The sequence below is a fragment of the Antechinus flavipes genome, chromosome 1 (assembly GCF_016432865.1).
Source record: "Antechinus flavipes isolate AdamAnt ecotype Samford, QLD, Australia chromosome 1, AdamAnt_v2, whole genome shotgun sequence".
NCBI classification, from domain to species: domain Eukaryota; kingdom Metazoa; phylum Chordata; class Mammalia; order Dasyuromorphia; family Dasyuridae; genus Antechinus; species Antechinus flavipes.
This window is the reverse complement of record NC_067398.1, coordinates 360,263,331-360,280,574: the sequence shown is the minus strand read 5'-3', so window position 1 is coordinate 360,280,574 and position 17,244 is coordinate 360,263,331. Positions and strand designations below refer to the sequence as shown.

Genomic DNA, 17,244 nt, shown 5'->3' with positions numbered 1-17,244 from the left:
AGAATCATAGGACTGGAAATGTATAAAGATCTGGTGGAGTGATAACCATTAAGGAATGAGTCTAAGCAGAGCATCAGTGGTTGAATGGAAAGGAACCAGTCGAGTGAAACAGGAAATGAAACAGTATAAATGTTCCCTTGAGGTTCAATATGGTGGCAGGTGGTGATACTTTGTCCCATGCAGACTCCAGAAGGCCTGAATCAGGGCAAGCAGGAGGAGATAAGGTGAGACAAACTTGGTTGGGATGCCAGAATACTCCTGCTTGTCCTGAAGAAGGCCTGGGGATGGGGGTGGGGGAAGAGAAGAAAGGACCGATTTTATTTCTGAATAATGTCTTGGTTCTGGAAATGGTCCTGGAGCAGGGTGCCAATAAAATGGCAGGTGGGCAGCTCACTGTGATGAACAAGAGGCTGATAGGAAGCCTGTCCTGTTAGAAACAAAGCCTTAACCAATCCCCATCTCTTTAGTATGTGTTAGTTCAGTGTGATTCCCCTCTAGGGATATTTGCATTTTACAAGAGGAGTATAGAGGAGGCAAATTCTGGCTCGCCATATGGAAAATTTTCCTAACGATTATAACTGCCCTCAAAATGGAATGGACTGTTTCATAAAATAATGATTCCCCTGCGACTGAGGGGCCTTAAGAGGAGGCAGAAGACCCCTCATTAGGGATGTAGAGACACTCCTATTCAGGTATGACTTGATTGGACTAGAAGCCCTCGGGGGTGCTTCCCAATGCTGAATTTCTATAATGTTTAATCTGAAGGACTGAAGCTATAATTGTGGGATCTTAGGCCCTTTGGAGAGTTTTTTCTCCTTTTTGTGAATAAGGGGATTTTCTCAGATCCCCTCAAATCACAAATATAGATTTGACCACCGACTTCGGCTCTGTGGCCATTTTTGGAGTCGCCCCATCCCCAGAGCCTGCTGGTTTTCCCCAAAGCAGAAACAGGTGTTGTTCGGGCGTTGTGTTTTTTTAGTTCCTCTAAGAAACTCCCGATCTTACTCAGCCAGAGCCCCTTCAGCGGTTTGCCCAGAACTTCAGCCATTGTGTTTCTGAAGTGATGCAGTGGGGCCAGGGGGATTGATCTTGGACGCGTTCCTCGGTTGCTGCAATATCGATTCTTTCAGTCTCTTTTTTGCTCGGGATATCAGTCTGGTGTGTTCCTGGGATTACTGCATTTTAACCTCTCACCCTAGTCTAGACGCACTTCAGTTTCCGCTGTCCCTTTGAAAGGAGAAGATGGAGCCCCCTGTGGTCCCCCGGAGCCGGCCAGATTTCCAGGAACAGATGGTGGGATCGCCCGGCGGCTCCAGCACCGCCAACCTGCCTCCCACCAAACCCGGCTGAGTGAATTATTAAAGAGGCAATTTCCTTTCGGCTTTCCAGTAAAATCTCTCCATGCACTGAGATCCCCTGCATTCCTGTCATTGCCTAGGGCAGGGGCACCCACATGGCCCTCAATACGGGCCTGCCCGGCCGGGCTCCCAGCGCGGGGAAGAGCATGCGCAGGAAACGAGACGGGGGGAGGAGCAGGGCAAGCCTCGGCTAGGAGGATCTGGAGTCCTAGGAATCTACAGGGCAGGGATGTGGATGCAGGGGCCGCTAGGTGGGAGGAGTTTTAGGAGTCATCTATCTGGCCCGCCCTTCGCACTTTACAGACAGGGAAACTGAGACCCAGAGAGTTTAAATTAGGCTGGAAGATTTCTACAAATCTACATCAGAAAGAGGGACGGGATCTGAAATCTAGTCCCAACTCTGCCATGGACTAGTTAAGTTACAATCTCCCCGAGCCTCAGTTTCCCCGTCTGTAAAATGATGGCATCGGACTAGGTGAGCGCCGAGGCTGTGGAACAAGTTACAATCTCCCCGAGCCTCGGTTTCCCCGTCTGTAAAATGATGGGATCGGACTAGGAGAGCGCCGAGGCTGTGGAACAAGTTACAATCTCCCCGAGCCTCAGTTTCCCCGTCTGTAAAATGATGGGATCGGACTAGGTGAGCGCCGAGGCTGTGGAACAAGTTACAATCTCCCCGAACCTCAGTTTCCCCGTCTGTAAAATGATGGGATCGGACTAGGTGAGCGCCGAGGCTGTGGAACAAGTTACAATCTCCCCGAGCCTCAGTTTCCCCGTCTGTAAAATGATGGGATCGGACTAGGAGAGCGCCGAGGCTGTGGAACAAGTTACAATCTCCCCGAGCCTCAGTTTCCCCGTCTGTAAAATGATGGGATCGGACTAGGAGAGCGCCGAGGCTGTGGAACAAGTTACAATCTCCCCGAGCCTCAGTTTCCCCGTCTGTAAAATGATGGGATCGGACTAGGAGAGCGCGAGGCTGTGGAACAAGTTACAATCTCCCCGAGCCTCAGTTTCCCCGTCTGTAAAATGATGGGATCGGAGTAGGAGAGCGCCGAGGCTGTGGAACAAGTTACAATCTCCCCGAGCCTCAGTTTCCCCGTCTGTAAAATGATGGGATCGGAGTAGGAGAGCGCCGAGGCTGTGGAACAAGTTACAATCTCCCCGAGCCTCAGTTTTCCCATCTGTAAAATGATGGCATTGAACTAGGTGAGCTCCGAGTTTCCTGGCAGCTTTTCCGGTCTGTGATTTATCCAGCGCCATAGAGTAGGTCAGAGGAGGAACAAGCCAGCATTCTGTTATTTGAGTGAATTCAGCCTCTTTTTTTTTCCCCCCTCAGGCAATTGGGGTTAAGTGACTTGCCCAGGGTCCCACAGCTAGGAAGTAATGGAGGCTTTGCCCCTCAGCTACCCCAGGGATATTCTAACTTGTGTTATATTTGAGGGCACAATCAAGGTCTGAAATATGAGGGAATGCATAATATACATAACTGGGGAAACCAGGGAAGGCTTCAAGGGAAAGTTGGCAATGATCTTTCTAGGGACAGTTAAGAGAATAATTAAAGCAAGGGATCTGGGGTCAGGAGGTCTGGAGCCATGTGACTTCAAGCAAATAAATCCCTTCTTGCTGCCCCTATTTCCTTACCTATAAAATGTGAATGATATATTCTTGCACCACCTACCTCACTTCATATGTTTATAATAATAGTAAAATTAGACTTGAAAGGAACTTTGGAGGCTCTGGAGACTTACTTCCTCATTTTGCTAATGGGGAAACTGAGGCCCAGAAAAGTCAAATGACTTGCCTCGGTTGGGAGAATATATTGAGATAACTTATGTCAAGCACTTCATAAAAAGCTTAGAGAATTTTCAGTGCTGACTATAAATCCTCAAGCTGTCTCTGGTGTTTCAAGGAAAACGTCTCCATTTTCCCAGGACCCCTCACTGCCTCCTCTACCCCTACCTTAGAAACCTTCTTGAGAAAAACATTGCACCAATGGATGGTGATATGAGTTAATTCCATATCTTATTTGCTAGTTTTTTTAATGCAATTTATAATCATTGCATTTTATTTTTCAAACAGTATCTCCTCTTATTTTATAGTCATTGCATTTTATTTTTCAAACAGTATCTCCTCTTATTTCAGTGAATTAGATAATTGTAAAATCATAGTTATTACTGCCCTCTGATTGGAATTTAATGCCTCTTTTAAAAATAATAATATTTTAATATTTTTCCAATTACATATGAAAACAATTTTAATATTCTTTTTTCCAAATTTTCTCTCTTATTTCCTTCTTCCCTTCATGAAGAAGGCAAGCAATTGGATATAAGCTATAATATGATGTCCAGTAGATAGACAGACAGACAGACAGATAGATAATGTGTATGTATGTATTTACTATATGGAAAAAGCAAGCAATTATATTATACATGTGATGCCTTTCAAAAAAACATATTTGTTTGCTTGTTTGTTGGCTGCTGCCTACAAACTTTAGGACTCTCTATGGTCCTCCTAATTTACCCTTCCTGAGCTAGCTTAGTCCCTCATTTCAAAATTTGTTCCATGTTCACCTCCTCCAGGATCCCCTTCTGGAATACATCCATGCAGCTTTTACATGCCTCAGCTCTTGTAAAGCTTCAGAATGTTACTGAGTCCTAGATTTAGAGTTTAAAGGAACTCTAGGGAATAAATGCTTCTTGACTGAATGGTCCAACCCTCATTTTACAAGGGAAGAAGTTGAGACCTAGAGGTCACACAACTGTATGTTGTTGTTGAGTTGTTTCAGTCCTGTTCTATTCTTTGCTATCTCATTTGGGGTTTTCTTAGCAGAGATTGGAGCAGTTTGCTGCCATTTCCTTCTCTAGCTCATTTTACAAGATGAGGAAATCGAGGTAAACAGGGTAAAGTGACTTGTCTAGGGTCACATAGTCAGCACATATTTGAACTCAAGTTTCCTGATTCTAATCCTGGCATTCTATGCACTAAGGTGTCACTCTGGCTTCCCTTAATTCTATACAAATATAAAATGTCCAATTCTGAAGTTCTTTCTGTCATTCCTCCTTTTGTATGTGAGACAATTGGAATTAAATGATTTGCCCAAGCTAAGCTAAGAAGCTTTAAGTGTCTGAAGTTCAAATCCTTGAGCTCAGGTCCTCCTGACTCCAAGGCCAGTGGATCCACTGAATCATGTAGTTGCCTCTCTGTCATTCCTCTTGAGAGGATTGCACTAAACAATCTCTAAGGCCCTTTCTATCCCTAACAGTTTGTGGAGCTGGCCCTGGAGAAAGAACACTGAATTTGGAGTTTCTGAATCTGAGTTCATAGTCTAGCTCTGTGCCCATTGCTATGTGACATTGAATAAGTTTTGTTAGCTTTCTGGGCCTCAGTTTTCTCCTCTGTAAATGAAGAGTTTAGAGTCCATGGTCTCTAAAGTCCTTCCCAGCTCTAAATCATATGAACCTTTCACAGAAAGTAGAATGGACAATTCTGGTTGCATAAAATATAGATAATCTTGCACAAACAAAAACAATGCAGCTAAATTAAAAGAGAAACAAGTATATGGGGGAAATCTTTGCAGAATGATGATAGTTCAGTTTCTAAGATATATAGAGAACTGATTAAAATTTACAAGAATAAGAGCCATGCTTCAACTGATAAATAGCCTAAGGAAGAACTCTAAATTATCAAAATCACTAATAATTGGAAGAATGTAAATCAAAATAACTCTGAGGTTAAAATAATATCAATCGGATTGGCAAAGTTGACAAAAAAGGAAAATGACAAATGATGGAGGAGTTACATTTGGCAGGATATGAAGCTTAATACATTCTCTTGGAGAGTATACTTAATATTCTGTCCACTATGTCAGAATGCTACTATTTTAAGTATTTTGAGGGTGAGGGACATAATACAAACACCTTGGAGAAGGGGAAAACATCCTGGGGCATTTATGAAGCTGTGAACTAGCAATTTTGAACCTAACCCAGAAGCTATTGATCCTACTTCATTTATACCCCTAAAGAAATCAAAGAAAAAGGAAAAAGATCTAGGGTACAAAAATGTTTATAGCAGCTTTTTTTGTAATGCCATTTGAAAGGGGTCTGTCAATTTGCGAAAGGCTAAACAAGCTATGGCATATGAATGTGATGAAATGCTAATATGGTATAAAAAACAATGAAGGGGATGGTTTCAGAGAAAAGTGGGACAACTTATATGAACTAATGTAAAATGGGCAGAACAAGGAGAACAATTTCTACAATAAGAATTTTGTAAAAACAGACAACTTTGAAAAGTTAAGAACTTTCATCAACACAATCACTAACCATAACTATACCAGACGACTTTTGAAGAAACATCCCACTTCTTGAGAGAGAGGTAATAAATTCAGGAAGGGGGTGTGTGTATGTATATACATTACACACACATATATACATGTGAGCATCCTATACCTATACATAGTATACATATATACATGTAAGTATATGTACATATATGTATTTGTGTGTATATTGCATAGCTTACAACATGTGGGCATACATATATACACATGTGTATCTGTGTTGTGTACATGATCACTGACTGTATTTCTTGATCATACATGTTCATAATTAGAGTTTGTTTTTCTCTCTTTCTCAAGAAGATGGGAGGGAAAGGAGGAGTTAAGTCTGAGTTTGTTTAACTAAAAAAAAAAACCCACAAAATTTAATTTTTAAAAGAGCTATTTTTTTGGCAGCTAGGTAAAGTTGGTCCTGGTTCAGCAGTGAGTAGATAAGCAAAGCTTTCTTGAAGTTGGATCTGGAACTCTCTGCAGACAAAAAAGGATGCTTAATAAAAACAAATGTAAGTTGGCTTTTGGAAGATATGAAAACCCATTACTGTCTTTCCTGTATTTGTTTTCCTCCCACTTTCTTTAACTACACAATTCACCTCTTAATCACGAAATAGTTATCAAGCACCTACTATGTGTCAGGCATTAGACTAGGCTCTGAGATACTATGAAATAGTCCCTGTCCTCAGGCAGTTTACATTCTACCAGAGGACAAGGTATGTACACAAGTAAGTAAATATGCATATATATACATAATATTGGGCAGGGCACTAATAGTTGGGGGGAAGAGGTCAGGAAATGTCTTATGGAAGAGATATCATTAGCTCATGTTTGCTTGCAAAGTGCTTTAAATACATTATCTATCTTATTTGATCTGGGAGGTAGATGCTATCTTGAACTCCTTTTTATAGAAATAACTAAGAAGATTCTGAAAGATTAAATGACTTAACCATGGTCACATAGTAAGAATCAGAAGTAGGATGTGACTTCTTGAGTCCAAGTCTGGCATTTTATTGCTATCCATGCTTTCTTTCTTCCTTGGAAGTACCAGTTCCAACTAAACCTGGGAGGTAGAAAGTTCTTGCTTCTACCTCCCTGTTCTCATACTATCTTCCCTCCAAATACTATCTCTGCTTTATGGAGTTCTCTTAATTACTAGGTAAGAATTTCCCCTAAATATGAGGAAATTAGTAGAATAATGTCCTTGAGGGCAAACATTATTTCATTTTTTGACATTATAGCGCTAGTATCTAGTACAATGCCTGAAACTGGCCTTTAAGCAATGTCTCTGAAATGAAATTGAGTGTAGTGCTGGGTCATTTCTGTGTCCTTCAGTATCTCCATTCTGGTTAGTGGACATCTTACCCAACCCAACCCTGTCTAGTCTTCTCTGATCTTGCCCCAGCACCTGGGCACATTATTACATAAATATTTGTTGATTGGTATTTGATTGAAAGTCATGCAAGCTGGAGCGCAGAAGGCTGCAACCCATCACTGGAGCTCCACATAAAATCTGATCTCTATGTAGGCAATCCCACTCTGAGGGCTGTTCACAGAAGTACCAAGGTGGGGAGGGGAATGACTTCTAGACAAAGACTAAAGAAATTCTGTGGATTTCTGCATCTATAAAATGTGAAGAAGAACACAAGTAAACCCTAGGAGCAGCTTCATGTAATACTCCTCAAGCGTCAGAATCTCATGATGTGGGCAATGTCTCTGCCAAGATAGATGGCAGTCCCTGCCATGCTTTGATAGGCTTAATTAGTTCCTGATACCAAAAAAGAAATTCATCTTATAGTATCCAACTCTCTGCAGATGGCCTTCTCTACTATTAACTGGACAAGTCCCCAGAGGAAGGAACTATGGTCCTCAGAGGAAGGCCCTATGGTTCCCTGCTATGCTCCAAGAAAAGTCATTCCAGCTCAGTAAGAACTACTACAGCTTGACCCCACTAGCATTCCCACACTTTGTTGAGATATCAAAGAAGGAAATAAGAAAGAGGTTAAGGAGGTTAAAAAAGGAAAAAATTGAATGGAGACAGAAAGGCTTTTACTTTTTTCTCAGTGGTTCATGGAACCTATACAAAAATTGATCATGCATTAGAGTATAAAATCCCCAAAATCACATGTAGAAAGTAAATGCGTTTTTTTTTAAGATCATGATCTGAAAAATCACATGCAATAAAAGGCCAGGAGAAAATAGACCAAAAATAATTGGAAACTAAATAATCTCATCCTAAAGAATGAATGGGTAAAACAGCAAATCATAGACACAATTAATAATTTCATCCAAGAGAATGACAATAATGAAACAACATACCAAAATGTGTGGGATGCAGCCAAAGTGGTAATAAGGGGAAATTTTATATCTCTAGATGCATAAAATAGAGAAAGAAAAAATCTAGATGCATAAAATAAAGAGAAAATCAATGAATTGGGCTTGCAACTAAAAAAGCTAGAAAAACAACAAATTAAAAACCCAAATCAAATATCAAACTTGAAATTCTAAAAACAAAAGGAGACATTAATAAAATTGAAAGTTAAAAAAAAAAAACTATTCAGATATCAGAGAAGGCTTTGGTAAAGGATGGTGCAAAGTATCTACATAAAGGTTGGGAGAGGCAACCTAGAAGAGTGATTAGAGAACCATCCTTCAAAGCAAGGAAGAGAGGCTCAAGTCTTATTTTGGACAAAACTGGCTAAATGATCTTGGGATTCTTCCTTTCACGTGAACACTTAGAGGCCATTTAAGGCAATTAATTGACCCAATTTTAATATTGTTTTGTCTCAGAGAAAAGGAAGACCTGAAGAAGGGGAAGAAGAAAGAGATCAAATTGCTAGTCAGGGGAGCAGTTAAAACACATACAACATTTATCAATTAAATTCACCATCTTATATGGATGTGTTCAATCAGTTCTTTCTCAGGGTATGGAGAGCATTTTCCATCATAGGTCTTTTGGGATTATCTTGGTTCATTGTATTGCTGAAAAGATCTAGCTCCCATTTTTTAAGATCTAGCCAACCCAAGCATGTGGCCCTCTGAAAATGCCAATCATTCATTTCTCTTTTATGTGGTGCCAGTGGGACATTGGGCATCCTAGCAAAGTTCATACCTGATCTAAGGGACATCAACAAAAACCAGAACAAATTCTCACAGAATCTCAGAGTTGGAATAGACCTCCATAGCCCTTTAGATCAACCCATACATTGCACATATGTAATTATATCAAAAATTGCTTACCATTTTAGAGAAGATGGAGGGAAGAGAGGAAGAAAAGTTTGAAACTAAAATTTTGAAATGAATGTTAAAAATTGCCTTTACATGTAATTGGAAAAAATAAAATACCATTAAAAAATCCACATAGTAGCAATCTCTAAACAAAGCTTTATAGTTAATAGTTATAGTCTGAAGTGCTCAACTCAGAGATGGAATCATAGATCTTGATCAAACCTCATCTTGTCTTAGTCTAATCCCCTCATTTTCACGAGAAAGGAATGAAGGGAAATTAGTAGCTTTCCCAAGGCCACATGTGGGTAAAGAACAAACTCTTTTGAACACAAATCTGACTCCAGAAACAATGGTCTTTCTATGATACCATTCTGCTTCCCATAAATTTCAGATTTGGATGGATGGTCAGACAGAGATGTTCACTAGATAATTGGCAATGGTGCATATATGAATATGTACATGCATATATCAAGAATTCAGGAGAGATATTAAGGATAGATATAAAGAGCCAAAAGCCATCTACATAAAAAATGATCATTGAACACAAAGAGGCTGATTAGGTTAATAAGACAGAATGTTAATCATTCCAATTAATAAGAATTTATTAAACAGTTACTAGGATACAAAAAAGGATAAAAACAGTCCTTGCCCTCAAAGAGTTCTATACAACATGTAAGTAATTGTGTGTATATAAAAGTTGTGTGTATGTGTGGGTATATAGAAATATATATATATACATATATATATATATACATTTTCATACATATGGGTGGATGGATGAAGAAAGTACATGTAGTATGCATATATGTAATTTGTATATATATAATTGTATATGTATATTTATAGTTATATATATACATATACACATATATATTCAAGATATATAAGAGAGTGCAAAAAGAAAATAATCTCAGAGGAAGTGGGGAATAGAAAAGGCTTTAAAAGGAGAATCAGTCAATTAATATTTTTAAAGCACATATTATGTGCTAGGCACTCTTCTAAGCACTGAGGAGACAAACAAAGGCAAAGGACAGTCCCTGCCCATGGAGGAGACAACACGCAAACAGTTATAGACAAACAAGCTATATATAGAATAAGAAGGGACTAATCAAGAAAGGGAAGGTACTAGAATTAAAGGAGTTTGGGGAAAGCTTTGGAAGAGACAGTGGGATTTAAGCTGTGATTAAGGGAAGTCAGGGAAGCTAGAAGGCAGAAATAAAGTTGGATAGTGACCCAGCAAAGAAGATCAAGAAGGAACATTCAGACATGTAGGAGGAGAACCAAAACATCAGTATACCAGGAGCCAAGGGAGGAGAGAATATCCAGAAGGGAGCCAGCACTGGCAAAAGCTGCAGAGAGGCCAAGAAATCTAAGTTTAACGTTAGGAGCTAAGAGATCGTTTATAACTTTGGAACAAGAAGTTTAAACTAAGGGTTGGATTCTATAGTCAGATTAAGTAGGTGAGATGTTGACAAGAGATGAGAAAATAGAGATTTGATGTAGAACATAATTTTTTAAGAGTTTGGTTGCGAAATGAAGAAGAGATAACAAGGATGATAGTTTGAGGAGAGAGAAGTATCAGGTGAAAGGTTTTCAAAGGGGAAGAGACTTAGGAAGGTTTATAGATAGTTATCACAGATGCAAGATTGGATGTGAGAGAAAGAGAAGTTTGAATCCAGAGGGCAAGATCTTAGGGAAGATGGGAGGAGAAGGGATCAAGAATTACATGGAGAAGACTTGGTGCAAACAAAAAGTCTTCCTCAAAGACCAAAGCAAAAAAAGAGAATCATATTCATATTCTTCCTTTGCCCCCACCCTCAATTAAGGGAAAATAAGAAAATGCTGCAAGTTTTTACAAGGTTACCATTTCCTTGAATTAACCCAATATATGGGTCATTTACAAAATTTACAACAGAAAACATTATGCACAATATCTTCCTGATGTGGGCTGAGAGAGAAACGTTTATATAGAAAGAATTCAAAAGAAATAATGCTGACATTAATTTCTGTCTAATATACCTGAGCCTCTTGTGGCCCTTGACTGATGAAAATAAGGCTTAAATGAATGGCTCTCTAATTAGGATCTCAGAGTTGGAAGAGACCTTAGAGACCATCAGAAGTGCCCAGTGTCTTCATGTTACCGGGAAGAGAACTGAGGCCCACAGATGAAATGAACTTGTCAGCCAGCCAACAGAGCTGAGTCCCAGCTCCAGTCTCTGTAGGCAAACCAGTTATTGCTGTTAGTGTTTTTAATACTTTGTAATAGCATCAAATTGCTATTTTCAAGAATTTCACATATCCTAAAGAGCGATCCTGTGAAGGAAGAAAAGGCATTTTTACAATTGACAGGAGGGTAAATGGAGGTAAGAAAAATTGAGATCTACCAAGGGTCATATGGTAAGTAAATGGGAAGGATTTGTAAGATCATAAAAACTCTGATTTTATAGAAATACAAATTAATTATATTTATACATATGAAATAAATATATATTTAATAATATAATTTATTTAATTTCATAATAAATTATATAAAATAAATGTAAATAAATTATATATAAAATATCTATATAGAAGAGATTTTAGAGGTTGAATCCAATATCCTCCTTTTACAAATGAGGTAACTGAGCCTCAGAAAGGTTAAGTGACTTATTTAAAGTCACATAGGTACTACAAGTAGCATTCCTTTCTCCTTAGCCTCCTTTAAATCCAGCTAAAATTCACTTTTTACAGAAAGCTTCTCTTTTATCCTTTTTAATCTTTTTCCCTTGTCGATTGTTTTCTGCTTCTCCTGTTTGTAGCTTATTTGTATATAGTTGTTCACAGTTTTCTCTCTAATTAAGATTGTGAAGTCCTTGAGAACAGAAAATGTCCTTTGCTTTTTCTTTGTAGCTTCAATACTTAGCACAACACTGAATGGATAGCTTTTAATAAATGCTTACTGACTGACTGCCAGATAGATACCAAAGAGGGTTGAGTGTCCTGAAAAGGGCTCAACAAGCTCTCACAACAGAAGTGCAAGTGCTCCTTGTACAGCCCATACACCTCAGGTACCAACACCCTGGTGTTTTGGCAGACAGATGAGAGTAACCAACAGGGCAGGATTTCTATTAGTCCCAGTTTAGTCTCAGAGCTACTTAGATACTTGGGAACTGACCTGTCTTTGTTTACATTTCTCCATCTCTGGGGGAAATAACTGATTCCTGCTTCCTCCCAGCCTCAAGTCTGGATTGAACCACTGGATTTGACATTGATGCCCTAAACTAACAACATGGAGGTCAATGAGAGGGTTCAATCAATGTCAAAGTCACAGAATTGATTGTTTTTCCTTGCCATTTGGTCCAAACTAATTTGTGGCTCTGCAACGGTAACAAAACATTCTCCAAGTGTGATAGCAAGTTACTGAACATTTTAATCCTCCATCTCTCAACTGACATGCTTCTCCCCACCCCTCCATGCCTATGCTATGTTTGGGGGGAGGAGAGGAAATTGAAGGGCAAGATATTTAATTTTCTTTTTCAACCTTTTCTCTCCCAGCTGGTCCAGATGCCAAGGAAATAAATCACTTGAGGGCAAGTGTGAAAGCCTTGTGGGTTCAGAATCACCCCAGGATTTCCTACATCCCACAAGATCTTTTAGGAGCCAAAGGAAAGATGTATGATGAGATATCAAAATCACAAGGAATAAAAGGGGAATATTTCAGGGACTAAGATTTATCAATTTTTCATAATTCTAAAAATTCTAAAAAAGAAACAAACCAATTCATTTTCTTTTCTTCCCCCTAGAACAATATTCCTATTTAGGTGCGTATTTTAAAGTTAATAATTGTTTCTAGTTCCCTTATGTTTGTGGTTTTCTCTATTAGAATATAAGCTTCTTGAGAGTAGAGGTTGTCTTCCTTGTTTCTATTTGTGATCTCCTAGAGCTTAGCCCAGTGCCTTACAAATAGTAAGCATTTAATAAGTTCTTTATCTATCTATGCTTCTATCTGTGTATGTATGTATCTTTCTATCTACTTATCTGTCTGTTTACCTACCTATTAATCTACCTATAATCTATCAATCATCTAACATCTCTTTATCTATCTACCTACTTGTCATCTACTTACTTACCTACCTACCTATTAATCTATCTTCTAGTAGCTACTTGTTTATCTGAGTACCTATGCATCTACATACCTATTTCTTATCTATATCTATATCTATCTTGCAACAACCTTGTAACACTGGTCATACAAGCGTCAATAGTCCCATTTTTCATTAAATGTCAAAATTCAGAGATATGAAATATATTTCTCCTTTGTGATTTTAGACATGTGATTTCACTTTTCTGGACATCAGTTTTCTCATATGTGAAATGATGGGCCTAGAATAGATAAATATATAGTAAACCTTTTCATTTGCCTAATCATCCAGTTTGTGAGAGGTAAAACCTGTAGATGAGCCTAATCTTTCTGATTCCAGGTCTAGTGTCCATCCCATTGCACAACCTTGTCCTACGACTCACAAGGCTTCCCATCTCATTGTTCACAGGCATGGACCCCGACTTGTCTGAAGAATGTCATTTGGCAACAAGGGTATTAACACATTTTCCCCAAAGCTCTCCCGTGATCTTGAGAAGTCATGTATTGCTTCAATATAAAATCATAAGGCAACTCCCCCATTTCCAACACTGAAACTAATTTCCTGAAATGTTCTTTCTCTTAATATTGTATGTTTATAGAGCCAATAAACAATTTTAGCCACAGTTTCTAACTGGTTTATATGTTATTATCTAGCTGATTCATGTGTTCCTGACAAAAGCAAAGGGTCAAATTACTGTCTTCTGTTTTTGTGATGAGGACTACAAAGTAAACAAAAGACCCTTGCTGTTTCTGATCATGAATGTACTCCTAGCCATTATCACCACCAAATTTCATCAACAGAAAATGCTTTTAGGCTAATAAATTCCTCTTTTAAAATACAAATGTCGCTCCCAAAAGTCATTCACAGTTTAGTATGAATTACTCTAGTCAGCTAATCATATTTTTTTTCATAGATGTTGAGTGGAGAGATGCTGTTAACCTGTAAAAGATATTTTAAAAGATTTTTAACCTTTTTTTTACTATAATAAATTCCTTTGGAAGTCTGGTGAAACTCATAGGCATCTTCTTTGAATAATGATTTTTTAAGATAATAGCTTTTTATTTTCAAAATACATGCAAAGAGTTTTCAACATTTACCCGTGTAAACCTTGTGCTCCAAATTTTTATCCCTCCCTTTCCCTTGTCCCCTCCCCTGGACAGCAAGTAATCTAATATAGGTTAAACACAAGCAATTCTTCTAAACATATTTCCACATTTATCATGCCCCATTGAAAAAATCAGATCAAAAAGGAAAAAAAAAAAAAAGAAAAAAAAAAAAAAGGAAAGCAAACAGCAACAAAAAAAGGTAAAAATATATGTTGTGATCCACATTCAGTCCCCATTGTCCTCTTTCTGGATGCAGATGTCTCTAAGTCTATTGGAATTGGTCTGAATCACCTCATTGTTGAAAAGAGCCAAGTCCATCATAGTTGATTATCACATAATCTTGTTATTATTGTTGTTGTGTACAGCGTTCTTTTAGTTCTACTCACTTCACAACATCAGTTCATGTAAGTTTCTCCAGGCCTTTTTAAAATTATCCTGTTGGTTATTACTTATAGAGCAATAATAGAATAATAATTTAAATATATAACATATATTTATATATAATATAAATTGATATAACTACATAAGATTTATATTATATTATAAAATAATTATCATTTTTTCAAAAAATGAGTTTTCCTGATACTAAGTAAAGAATCTTTCATCTAAGACACACACAGTGGTTAAAAAGGACTCAGAATTATACTTTAAATGATACTTGGAAGGAACTAAGGATTTTTAACCCAAAAAAAAGACCAGATCAGACTTAGGGAAGGTGTGATACTATCTTTAAACATTTGGAGAATTGCTTGGCCCCAGAGGGAAGAAGTAGGAGCAATGGTCAAAGTTACCAGAGGGCAGATTTTAACTCAATATAAGGATACATTTCTTTTTTTCTTCAACAGTATTTTATTTTTCCAAATACATGTAAAGATTGTTTTTTACATTCATTTTTGTAAAAATCCATGTTCCAAATTTTTCTTCCTTTCTCCCTTACCTCTCCTCTCCTCAAGACAGCAAGTAATCTGATATAGGTTAAATATGTGCAGTTCTTCTAAACACGTTTGCATATTTGTCATGTTGTGCAAGAAAAATCAAATCAAAAGGGAAAAAACTAAGCAAACAAGCAACAGCGACAACAAAAATCGTGAAAATGTTATTCTTGGATCCACCTTCAGTCTCCATAGTTCTCATCTGGATGAGGATGACATTTTCCATCTTAAGTCTATTGGAATTGCCTTGAATCACCTCATTGTTGAAAAGAATCAACTCTCTCACATTTGATCAATGCACAATCTTGTTGTTATTATGCACTGTTCTCTTGGTTCTGCTCATTTCACTTAGCATTAGTCTCTCCAGACTTTTTTGGAATCAGCTTGCCCATTATTTCTAAAAGAACAATAATATTATAGTACATTCATATATCCTAAAGTAAAGTGGTACCTCTGAGTTGTCTTAATTTGCATTTCTTAATCAATAATGAGTTAGAGCATTTTTTTCATGTGACTAGGAATGGTTTTAATTTCATCATCTGTAATCATATGAAAAAGTGCTCTAAATCACTATTGATCAGAAAAAAACAAATTAAGACAGCTCTGACATACCACTACACACTTCTCAAATTGACTAGGATGATAAGAAAAAATAATGGACGAATGTTGGATGGGATGTGGGAAAACTGGGATACTGATACATTGTTGGTGGAATTGTGAATGGATCTAACCCTTCTGGAGAGCAATTTGAAACTATGCTCAAAAAGTTATCAAACTATACCCTTTGATCCAGCAGTATTTCTCTGGGCTTATATCTCAAAGAGATCTTAAAGAAGGGAAAGGGACCTGCATGTGCAAGAATGTTTGTGGCGGCCCTCTTTGATGCCATAAGTTATGACATGAGTGCTATGGAATATTATTGTTCTATAAGAAATAATCAACAGAATGATTTCAGAGAGGCCTGGAGAGATTTACATGAATTGATCCTAAGTGAAATGAGCAGAACCAGGAAATCATTGTACATGGCAACAAGACTATATGATGATCATTTCTGATGGACGTGGTCCTCTTCAACATTGAGATGATTCAGGCCAGTCCCAATGATCTTTTGAGAGAGGACTGTGGGAACTGAGTGTGGATCACAACTTGGCATTTTCACTTTTTGTTGTGGTTTGCTTGAATTTTATTTTGCTTTTCTTTTTTTCTTGTGTGGTGTGATAATTCTATAAATATGTATATATATATTGGATTTAACATATATTTCTATCATGTTTAACATATATTGAACTACTTGCAATCTAAGGGAGGGTGTGAGAGAAGGGGGAGGGAGGGGAATTGGAACATAAGGTTTTGCAAGTGCTAATGTTGAAGAATTGTCCACACATATGTTTTGAAAAATAAAAACTTTAATAAAACAAAAAAAATTCTTCATCTGAAAATTGTCAGTTCATATCTTTTGACCATTCATCAATTGAGGAATGGCTTGTAATTTGAGTCAATTCTCTATATTGTTTAGAAATGAGGCCTTTATCAGAAACACTGGCTGTAAAAAAATTTTTCTCAGCTTTCTGCTTCCCTTCTTATCTTGGCTGCAGTGGTTTTGTTTGTGCAAAATCTTTTTTAACTTAATATAATCACAATTATCCATTTTGCATTTCATAATGATTTCTAGTTATTCTTTGGCCACAAATTCTTCTCTTCTCCATAGATCTGACTATCTTTTGTTCTCCTAACTTACCTATAGTATCACTCTTTATGTCTAAATCCATTTTGACCTTATCTTGGATTAGTATATTAGAGGATGGTCGATGCATAGTTTCTACCATATGATTTTCCAGTTTTCCCAGCAATATTTGTCAAATGTGAATTCTGATCCCAGAAGCTTGGGTCTTTGGTTTTATCAAACATTAAATTACTATTGTTATTGACTATTGTGTTTTGTGAACCTAACTTTTTCCACTGATTCACTACTTTATTTCTCAGCCAGTACCAGATGGTTTTGATGACCACTGCTTTATAATATAGTGTTAGCTCTGAAATGGTTAGGCTACCTTCCTTTGAATTTTTTTTCATTAATTCCCTTGAAATTCTTGACCTTTTGTTCTTCTGAGTGAATTTTGTTATTCTTTTTTCTAGCTCTATAAATTAATTTCTTGGCAGTTTGATTAGTATGGC

General features: G+C 37.6%; 1 long non-coding RNA gene across 1 annotated transcript; it reads left to right on the top strand.

Annotated features, from left to right (window-relative positions):
- The first annotated feature begins 470 nt into the window (after nucleotides 1–470).
- Nucleotides 471–1,394, top strand: LOC127561035 (uncharacterized). The gene is made up of 2 exons (XR_007953454.1): nucleotides 471–692; nucleotides 1,200–1,394. It is a non-coding gene; the product is annotated as an uncharacterized LOC127561035 (long non-coding RNA).
- The last annotated feature ends 15,850 nt before the right edge of the window (nucleotides 1,395–17,244 follow it).